This window comes from Octodon degus, unplaced genomic scaffold, assembly GCF_000260255.1.
Source record: "Octodon degus isolate 3935 unplaced genomic scaffold, OctDeg1.0 scaffold00081, whole genome shotgun sequence".
Lineage (NCBI taxonomy): Eukaryota > Metazoa > Chordata > Mammalia > Rodentia > Octodontidae > Octodon > Octodon degus.
The window spans coordinates 6448106-6458130 of NW_004524657.1; the positions used below are offsets into that span (position 1 = coordinate 6448106).

General features: G+C 37.6%; 1 protein-coding gene across 7 annotated transcripts in view; it reads left to right on the forward strand.

The window, feature by feature from the left end:
• The window catches only part of Col8a1 (collagen type VIII alpha 1 chain), a 160627-nt gene that overhangs the window by 126987 nt on the left and 23615 nt on the right, over positions 1–10025 (forward strand). Inside the window, exon 3 of one of the 7 annotated variants that reach the window (XM_023721309.1) lies at positions 2447–2510. The exons of the other annotated variants lie outside the window; for them this stretch is intronic. The gene's annotated coding sequence lies outside the window, so the exon portion shown is untranslated. The remainder of the gene's footprint in view (positions 1–2446; positions 2511–10025) is intronic. 7 annotated transcript variants of the gene reach the window in all.

The window sequence follows — 10025 nt, forward strand, 5'->3', positions numbered from 1 at the left end:
AGTTAATACTTAAATATTTTTATTCTATTTTTCTTTTTTTATATCATCAATTTTTGTTGTTTCATTTTGTTTTGTTTAACCAATTTTGCACCTTTATATTTGGTAACGTAAACAACTAATTTGAAGATAACATCATGCAATACAGCAACCACTGTGGAATTCCTATTATTTTCTTTGGTGAAATTTTGTATCATTTCTAATGCCTTTTTTTTTTTTTACTATTTTTTGTTCTTTAAAAAATAACAATAAAAAATAAGTATCAATAAAATTAATAAATAAAATAAAATTTTAAAAACAAAATGCAAAATTATGGAGACAGCAAAATGATCTTGAGGGGCGCTGTCTTGGAACTGTGAAACTCCTCTGTGTGACCTTATAATGACAGGTATATGCACATATCTACTTGTCAAAACTCATGAAAAATACAACACCCAAAAACCCAGTGTAAATATAGACTTTGGGTGATGATAATTGGCCACTATAGTTTCATCATTGATAAGAAATGTACCACTTAGGGCAGGATTTTGATGGTGGGGAGATTACACTTGTTTCGAGTTAGGGAAGATATGAAGGAACTCTGTACGTTTCACTCAATTTTACTGTAAACTTAAAACTACCCCTTAAAAATCTTTTTTTAATTAGTTAATATAAGAAAGAACTGTAAAATACAGTAAGGATGGTGCAGATTTATATGCAGTCTCGGTGAGAGCAATCCTGAGGAGCACAGTGGGGATCCCCAGAGGACTGAATAACCAGAGAGGAGAGACTGCTGAACATGCCCCATGATTTCTCCTGGCCATTGCACTGTGGGGATATGTGGAAAGCACTGCTGCCAGCCTTCATGGAAATACTTATACTAATGGGAAAACATGACCCAAACATAACAGTGCTACTAGGAATGTTTTTTGACTCAGTTGAGTTGTCCTTGTAAGACACTGGTGCCATAGATTCTTCTAGTGGCTTTAATTCAGAATAGTCTTGTACAAGGAGAGCACTAGAAGTAGACCCTCAGATAAAAATCCTACTTTGCTACCTACTGGCTGTGTGGTTGTCCCTGGAAAGTGATTTAAGTTCTTTGGGCTCTCACTATCTTGCCTACAAAATAAATAACATAGTTTGTGGGACTGTATTAAGTGATATAATTTATGTAAAACACCTAGCATAGTGTCTGGCATTTAGTAAACTTTCACTCAAACTCTGTGACTCTTTACATTGCCATTACTAAGAGTATAAATAACCACGTTTAATGCACTCGTAAGTCCTTACAAAATTTTATGTTTAATGAAATGTCAATAATCACAGCACTTCAGAGGGGTCAGGGAGATGGCTTCAGTAGAATAACTGCTTGCCTGGCAAGCACAAGGGCCTGAGTTCAACCCCCGGTTCCACCAATAATAATAATAATAATAATAATAATAATAATAATAATAACAACAACAACAACAGCACTTCAAATGATTCTTGGTAATACCAGTGTTAACACAGCAAGCAGATCCATCATGTTTTTAAGGGCAGTGGTAGCCAGGAGTGAGCCATATCCTGTTCTAACAAGATACCACTGTATTTAAGTATGATGTTTCTCCTCTGACTCTTATCTACACCTATAAGTTTCATAAGTCAGATGACATAAAATCCCAGCTATTAAAATTTGTATTGACATAGAAAGGGCACTTTATAAACAGTATTTTTTAAAAACAGTACGTTTGTAGTAACTTTGAAAGAAAATCCTCATGTAAATTATAGTATGTCATTCTGCTCTATGTATTAAATCCAAAAAATCATTTAACAAATGCTCAACATATCTATTTCCAACTCAACCAGAACTCAGACCCAAGCAATAAGCTAACTTTTGTATGTCTGCATCACTATATGTCTACTGGTAACTACAGAAAGAGGATGAGAGAAATGATAGGTAGGAAGATAAATTTACTAGTAGATAATATTTTAATTTTTAAAATTATTGTACAAATTATGGTATCATTTAATTTTGTTAGAAGCCAGAACAAGTATAGTTCAGCAGTAAGAATCTATTATGGTTCTTCTTTTAAAAATATTTAATAAAATTATATGCCAAATAACAGTAGTATGTTATTTAGTAATTCTTTGTCTCTGAGAGTTCATATTCACAACTCATTAATTTTATTTTTTTCAACGTGCTTTGATAAGACCTGATACTCAGAGAGAAGTCAGAAGTTGCTTATGTTTCCTATGCAACGTCTTCTACTTGCATTCTTTGCCAAGTCTTGCTCAGACTGATATTAAAATAAAGCTTGTTTTTTATGGATGCACATCAAGGACTGGAGTGCAGAAGACGCCTAATCACATACTGGGATGTGGAAGAAAGCCAGCATGAGACTGTAAAAATGCTGGCAGTTAGCGTTCAAGTGAATTGCTCGGCCCAACACACAATCAGGAGTTGAATGTTTCCCTGTTACTATCTCCACAGAGACGGAAACTGACGCAAGGAAGGAGTCTGAGCAGTCAACTCCTCAGCTAGCCAACTCTACACTGTGAGTCATTCCAGGACAGGGCCCTCATTCTCCACTTGTGTCTCTAGCACCTGGCACTTGCTAAATACTAAAGAATGTTAAATGGATGGATCAATGAATTAATTAATTGATGAGTGAACACATTTCTCCACATTCTTACTTTAGAACTCCAGCCTCTAAATAGAGTACTGAGGAATAGGATGTGGATCTGGAGGTTGTTATGCAAAGGCAAAGAGCCAAGCAGTGTTTATTAGGAAAATTTATAGACAGTGGAGTAGTAGTAGGTGTAAGGGTCCCTGTTGTCCGTGGTATACTCTAGGCTATGGTTGTGCATAAAATTCTAGCAGCTCTGGAAATCAGACTCTATGAGAGGCTCCTGTTCCTTGGACTGTGAGGCATTTAAACTTTCTGATTAAGGAAGCATCAGCCCTACCCCAGGTGTGATCAGAGACCAAGACAAAACAGCATCACAGTGAGGCTGAACCTTGGCTCCAGCCCTGTCCTGGCCTCTCTTCAATCACAACTGAGGAGAGAACTAGCCTCTTTCCTGCCTACAAGATAGGGTCCAAGTTTTATGGCTCCAACTACATGGTATGGTAAGCAGTGTCACCATTCAGCACATCCATGTGCATGTTTGGAAACCAACAATGCCTCCTGTGGAAGGATCTGAGAACAGAGGCTGATGTCCAAGCCTAGCCAACAACCAAATTGTTTGTCCTAAGCACAAATTTTGAGCTAGGCTATACCATTTTCCATGGAGTTTTGCTGAGGGTCAACTCTTTTTTTGTGAGACCAGCCTACAGTAGGTCCCTGTTAAAAATGTTAACTCTGACCCCTTTGTGGTGATGTGGTGGGCACAAATTGAGTCATTATGAGTAGCCCTTCTCTCCAGGAGCTGCTTGTAGAAAGGCTAGGCTGCATGCCTCCATTTCATGATTTGTCCTCCTTAAGGTACCTGTAACATTCTACTTCCATATTTCTCTCTATCCATTCTCAAACCAGTCACCCTGCCCAGACCTCTCAAACTGCCCCAGGCCTCATATTCTTATATGCTGTGACTGCCCCACTATAGGTCAATCACCTAATATACAAATCCTTGATCTATGTTAGCTGTCCTAGATTCTAAAATTTTCATATAAATTTTATGCACAGAGTAGACCTATGGAGGAAGCACTTTGGCTCTGAATATGGATAGGTGCTTCTTTTTTCTTTTTTCCTTATTTTTTTCCTGCAGATAACAGGACTCAAACTCAGTACCTTGTACTTGCCAGGCAGGTGCTTGTGCCTCTGAGCTATACCCCCAGCCCAGATAGGTACTTTTTTAGTACTGCCCTAATCATACCACATCGACATTTTCAAAATGTCTGCCTTGACTTCAAAAAGTCTGCCTTTGAATCCAGTAAAAAGGGAAGACTATTTTGATTCTTGTCTCATTTGGCTTTTGAAAGATACTAGTTTTTATTTTGGTTTAGGTTCAGAATGGGTTAGTGAGACCAAAAAATCAGGTGAGAGTTAAAAATTGGGAAAGAAAAAAGAAACCATGGATAAAGATGGGAGAGAACAAGTGAGAGAGAAAATGCAGATAGACGAGAAAGGGGCAGAAAACCTGATTGTAAAAAAGGAAGCAAAACTGGTTTCTTGTTTTTTTCACAAGCTGGCCTTGCCCTCATATTTTATTAGGACACTAGTAATGTCTTGGTTGTGCTTGGAGGGGTGGGTAGGGAACCGGGGACTGAACTCAGGCCCTTGCACTGGCCAGGGAAGCACTTATCCTACTGAGCCATCTCCCAGGCCCTTGGTTGTGCTTAGGTTTCCACAGTCCCTGGCATGGTGGTCCAAAAGATGTTTGCTGAGTGACCTGAACAAGAAAACTATGGTGGTATGTGATAATGATCTGAGTGAAATGTGTCACTGACACTAGCCCAGTCCTTATTGTACGTCATCTGGTTAGCCTCACTTTGTAAGCAAATGACATACAGAATAAATGAAAATAGTTCAGCCTAGTGGCAATGTCCATGAGGAGAGTGCCTCTCTGGGTGGGGATATTTTCCCTCAATATCTAGATTCTGTTTCTGTGTCATAGCAGAGAAGCTGGAAGCCTAAGCAAACAAAGTGAATTACATTAGCTGCATAGACTAATAGCAAGTTGAAGACAGAACCAAGTATTTTTCGACTCTCAAGGGTAGAAGTGTGAGAAGAAACTAAACTTTATAGGATGTTCTGTCCCAGTGAAGATACAAATTAAATACAAAGATTAAGATGAATTAATAACATATAAAATATAAGGAAAGTAAAAATAAATTGCAGAATACTTGAAGTTGAAATAGGATCATGACAATGGATCCTTAATCTGTTTGCTATTAGGGTGGAGAACAAGATCACATTCTGCTCTTCTGGAATTCAGACACATTTTCTGGTATTTAAAGAAACACAAGAAAAGCTCACACAGGCTAAGCTGGGTCTACTTGTAATGCAAATACCTTGCCAATGGGGGAAAAAAATTACTAAAAGATGGTGAATTTGTCTTCTGACAATATTTCCCAGACATTTTTTCAGTGTTAACAAAGTTCTCTTGGAGTGTAACTAAGTGTTTCTGAGGAGTGGTAACTTTAAAGCAAAGGGAAGGAAAATTTCAATAAGGACCAAACTGCCCCAGCTCTTCCTTTATTTTTAAACAGAACCATCAAAGGGCAGCTAACGGAAATCTACTTAAGTGGCATTAATTCATCCCTAAGAGGAATCTCCAAGAGTTTTATTGCTACATAAGGGAAACCCATAAACCAGCAGGAGTAGAAAGCAAAGAAAATAAGTCTGGGGAATCGTCTTGTGTAAGAAAGTGAGCAGGTGGTCAATAATGTATTCTTGGCTGGTTTCCAGAGCTGGGAAACAGAAATTCATGGCAAAGATGTGTCCCCAAAAACAGACAAACACAGGGTAAAGAATCATGGAACTTTACAAAGAGTTGTTGAGGGTTTGCATTAATATGAAACAATAAAATGTTTGTCTCTCTTCCTCCTCAGCATGCATCCAATTTCATGTTAAGACATGACTCCACAGTTTGTCATCTGTATAGTCTTTCAAATCCATGGCATGATTAAAAGACAACAAAAAGGACTGGAATGGTAACATTAAGGATCATTTAGTCCAACATTCTTGGTTCTACAAATAAGAAAAAGCATCAGAGTTTCTGGTAAAGGGAGAGAAATTTAGGCATTGTCATTTGAAATCTGAAGTTTTTAACTGAATATTAGACTGTAAACCTAGAAACATGCCTTAGTGAGGCATGATACTGAGCCATGCTATGCTACAAAAACCCTAAAATGAATGAAATTATCTCCAATCTCAAAATTATTTTACCATCAACCACTCTTTAATTGATTTTTACATAATTTATAAAATCAAAAATAACACTTCTCACTTATTCCTAAGGAATAATGGCTACTATGTGAGACTTTGTATTCTTATCAACGGGCAACAGACACCAGGACACAAAATTGGGAGACAGATAGTGGAAATAGTGGGTCGAGGGAAGAGTAACACTCAGTGTTCCACAGCTAGTATGTCTCAACTCTCACCCACTTGAAATCTTACTTTCAGATTTGAGAAAGGCTTGGGAATGGGATGAAAACTATGCCATTTATATATTCACCTAACAAGCAATTACTAAGCCTACTTTGTGCAGTTATCAACTAAGAGCAAAAAGAATTCCCAAGGATAAAATTCTGATCTTATTCCTCTAGATACTTACATAAGGTCTTACATAAGGTCATACTTACATGAGTGATCTCTTACATAAGGTCTATCCTTCATATGGTTCCTAGAAATTCTGAATAACAACATCCTGTTTCAAAAACATTAGAGATGTGCTTCAACTTGGGAAAATTAATCTTTATTTTAAAATTAATGCTCATGGCTAATTGTGGTTGGGATTTATTTGGTATTTTGGATTTAGAGTTACTACTTTGCACTAACTATGAAAGAACTGCATATTGAATTGAGTCTTTTTTCAGGCAAAAAAAAAAAAAATCTCAATATAGTCTGGGCATCATGGCACATGCCTGAGATTCCAGTACTCAAGAGGCTGAGGCAGGAGGAATGCTGCAAGTCTGAGGCCAGTCTAGGCTACATAGTGAGTTCAACACTAGTCTGAACTATATAGATTCAGTAAATAAATAAATACACAATATAGTTTTGAATTAAGTAGAGGTCTATGAGTAGAAAATGAATCTTTCAAATACAACTCTTCAAATGTGGTAAACAATAAATTATTTTTTCACTATAACACCTTCATTATTACTCAAGTACCCCAAAAGAGCACAAAAGATCAAATTTCTAAGAAAACTGTAAACTCATTAGTGTGCTGACCTATTATTATTTTCAGATTTTACTTCTTTCATTACTAAAATACAGCCTGAATTCTGCAGTCACTTTCACAAGGTGAGTGTGCTGCTCTCACCTCATAGAAATGCCTTCTGTTCTCCACATTTCAATACTAAAGCTCTTTGCAGTTGGTACAAGGAACACTTCAAAGTGGCATTCTCTGAGAGAAGCGAAGCTGGAGTGAGATCCAGGTTTGAACGAGTGTTTGCATGCAGTAAGCAGGTGGAGCAGCAGCCACAGTGTGCGTAGCTACTTACTAGAAGATGCATTGCATTGCTTTTCTTTAGAATCTCAGCCAAAGAGGCAACTGGTCAGCTTAACTTTCATATCAGGTATGGAGCAGATTGAAAACAAAAATCATTACCTTTCAACTTTCTCAAAGTAAGACTGCAAGAAAGCAAAGTATCATAGATACTGCTTAAGATCCCCTCTCCCAGGCTGGTGAGATAGCTCAGTGGACTAAGCACTGCTTAGGCAAGTGCAGGGACCAGGGTTCTATTGCTGGCACCACATACTGTACCAGCCAGCCTTCCTGGGCACATTGAGCTGGTCACCAAGAACGGGTATGGTGGCACACGTCTGTAATCCTAGAGCTGGGAAGGATGAAAACAGAAGAATCACTATGAGTCCAAGTTGCATAGTGAGACCCTGTAACAGCTAAATACAGTAAAAAATAAAATAAAATAAAATAGATCTCCTCTCCCTCCTCCTCTTCCTCTCCCTTCTTCCACTTATCTAAATAAATAGCTAACACAGAATACTCACTATATCTAGTCCTCTGTTCTAAGCATCTCATTTGCTTTAATCCTCTGAATGCTTCCAGTAACCTCCTGAAATAGGTCATGTTATCAACATCCCCAGTTTATCAAAAAGAAATCAAGGCATAAGTAGGTTATCTAAGGTCACAAAATAAGTGATAGAATCAAGATATAATTCAGGCATTATCTCATACAGCTGTTCTTTATCTGCTTTAAGATATCCAGGGTCTGCATTTAGATGATTTTGATGAAGGTCAAGGTATACCCTTCAACTCTTGGATAGTTCCCATTTATTCCCTTAATAAGAGATTTTGATACTGTCTCTGAGGACCTTGTGCTTGACCAACATCCCCCACCCCAAGGCTGTTTTGTCTTTACCAAAGCACTCATAGATTAAGATCTTACTTTCAACTGTTGATTGTAAACTTAAGAGTCAATCATGTTTCACTTTATTTTTAATATATCTCTAGCCACCAACATAGCACCTAAAAACTTAATAGACTGCTGATTTTGGTGATTAAGGTAACCAACTGATATAAAGGGAAAAAAAATAATGTCAGGACTTTAAAAAATTTAGGCAATTCAAAGTATGGGGAAATTCCTCCAAAAAATGTATTTTAGAATAAGAGATGTTAGAGGCTGGATCCTACCCATAATTTTAAAAAAAGAAAGAATAAGGAGGAGAAGGTTGAAGGGAAGAGAGGGGGAAGAAGAGGAGAAAAAGAGAAGTTTCTTGGTATATCCTGACTTCTGATTCTCTTGATAACCTAGAAGAACTGCTCAAACTAAACATGCATTCCCATGACTTTCAGGAAGTAAGATTTTTGGTAATTCCCTCTCTGAATAGCACAGCTGTTTCCCATTTACTATCCTGGCCACCTGGCTTCAATCACCCATGTGTGCCCCTCACTGTTTCTCCAAGTATTGGGCTTCCATCCCATTCAACTAATATATTAGAGACTTATAGCTTAGGAAGAAGAAGCTCTGTTATGGCTTATGTCTAGATGTCCCCTTAAAGCCTCATGCAGTTATAGGTAGGGCTTTTGCAGAGGTGGGTGGATCTAGAGTGTGCTACTCTGGTATTGGTTAATGATGCAATGCTTGGATCAAGGGCATTAGGTCTAAGGGTGTGAGTGCTACCTACCCTAAGTAGCCTGGATAAGATATAAGGGATAGGTAGGGATGTGGCATCCCTTGTTGCTTTGCTACCTTCTGCCCACCATTAACTGTTTCTGTTCTGTAATGCCTGTCTGCTGTGCCGCCTGGCCTTGGAGCCAGCAGATTATGGACTGAAACCTCTACATATTATGAGCTCAATAAACCTTTTCCCCTTTAACTTTGGGTGTCAGTTATTTTCTTAGCAATGAGAGAAAAGTATTAAAATAGGTTCTTAAAGCCATACGAGGATCTTACAGAGACAATTACAGAGATTATACTCTGACTCTCATCTCTGGCTCACAATCCTAGCCACAAAGTCCTGGGAATGCACATTGACAAAGCCATGTCTACCAGTGAAAGTCCATGTTTGTGTAAATTCTTATACCTTGTAAAGAGTTGTGCTCATGAAAATTTCCTTACAAAGTTCCAGCTTCCTTCACTGAAGTAGCCTCAAAATCAGACATCTTTTTACATAATTCTCTGTACTTTCTTTTCTCCACATCCTTTTTCTGGGAAAAATGTTCAGTGGATTAACTGTGAAAACCTTATTATTTTTCCTCTCAGACAGCACATCCATCTCACTCCCTCAAAATAAATTCCACCCTTTAAATAAATGGAACTTCTAATACCAAGATAGCTGTGGTTTGGTTGCACTATGTGCTTTGCCTGTGTTCAAAGGGCTGGATGTTACCACGTAGGCTAATTATCTAGATGGAGCTGCGGTTGAAAAGCTGTGGATTGTAGAGACTGCCCTCTCTGTTGCTCACAATTTATTACAATTTAATGTTTTGGGCTTAGCCCCAGTTTGAGAACTAAATTTTTAAATTCAAATTCATTGTTGAGAACAATACCGTGGAATGAATTTCTGTATCTCTTGACCCACACAACAGAAGAAAAAAAATCTACATTTTCACTGACCAACAAATTATTGAATTTTTAAGTTATTTTATAATTCAGAAATTTCCAGGGCTAAATATTGCTTTTTTTTTTTTTTTAGCATGACTGCTATTCTAACCAGAGATAGTTATATGTACAGAGGTGGGCATAGGGTAAGAGTCACCAATTTTGGAAAAATATTAATTGCTTTTATTTCCCAAATGCTGTTGATTTAAAAGTTTCCCATGTGTGATAAAAATCCTAGGGCTTAAATCTTGGAAACAACCAAGATGCCCATCACCCGAGGAATGGTTGAGAAAGATGTGGTATTTTTACACAATGGAGTATTATTCAGCTATTAAGA